A 1,327-nucleotide genomic window follows, 5' to 3' on the forward strand; every position below is an offset into this window, starting at 1 on the left:
TTGCTGAGTGACTGTCCTGAGGCACACCTGTCAAAATACTCTTGCATTGTTACAAAATTGGATACATAATTCTTAATTTCTAATACTGTATAGTACTTTTTAATGTTTATTGTTATTAAGTTTAACTTTGTTACTTAATTACAATAGGTTTACTCTAAAACATTATAATTATACTGAGTCTAAGTTAACATCATTCCAAATGTCAGGTTTTCCTGATTTCCAGAATTCTTAACTTTTTTCTGTCACTTCTCCATTACAAATGTAAAATTTTCATATTATCCCAAAGGAGTAATTTAACCCGTTTGGCATTCCCTATTTTAAAGAAAAAAATCTGTCATAGTTGATAAATAAATAAATAAACAGATAAGTAAATAAACAGTGGTGGTGATGATGATGATGATAATGATAATGATAATAATAACAATAATAACAATAATAATAATAATAATAATAATAATAATAATAATAATAATAATAATAATAATAATAAAAGCATACAATAACTCAATTACGACCACTCGTCACGCCTCCCTCACCTTGCCTTTACCTCACTTTTACCTATGTGCTTTAGGTGGCAAGTGTCTGTGTGCTTCCCTGTACCTCGTGACGTCACCGCATTGCATCTCCCACCTCCGTGACCTTGTAGATTCTTACCTCAAACGCTCCAGATTTTTTTCCCTCATTTTCATCTCTATTCCTCTTTTGCAAGGTTAGTATTCTTCCGTGTCTTGTGGGTAGTGATTGAAAGGTGCCGTGGGATTACTGAAGCGTACAGTGCAACCTTAGAAGCGATGTGTTGTTTTGATTCATTTAGTACTGCAAGCATGTTACGAAGTTCAGCTATTGGTCGTAATTGAGTTATACACTGTTGTTGTTGTTGTTGTTGTTGTTGATAATGATAGTGGTGGTAGTGGTAGTAGTGGTGACAGTAACAGTAGTAGTAGTAGTAATAGTAGTAGTAGTAGTAGTAGTAGTAGTAGTAATGTTGCTGTTATTAGTGTTAGTTTTGTTGTTATGCCTCACAATCCACGACAGGACAATACTACACCATGCTCTCTGCGAAGCTTAAAAGGAAAGGAGTGAAAGCAGTGGGAGTTGCCTTGTCTGGATGCTATTTATTCGTAGAACGTAAGAAGTGACGTATTTTTGTGCTACATTACCTTAAGGAGAACATTTTAGTAGTAGTAGTAGTAGTAGTAGTAGTAGTAGTAGTAGTAGTAGTAGTAGTAGTAGTAGTAGTAGTAGTTGTAGTATCATAACAATGTATCATCCTTATTATCATGTAACTAAATTACTTTCAATACCATCATCTATTTATTTATTCATT

This window comes from Scylla paramamosain, chromosome 34 (assembly GCF_035594125.1).
Source record: "Scylla paramamosain isolate STU-SP2022 chromosome 34, ASM3559412v1, whole genome shotgun sequence".
In the NCBI taxonomy this organism is placed as follows: Eukaryota; Metazoa; Arthropoda; class Malacostraca; order Decapoda; family Portunidae; genus Scylla; species Scylla paramamosain.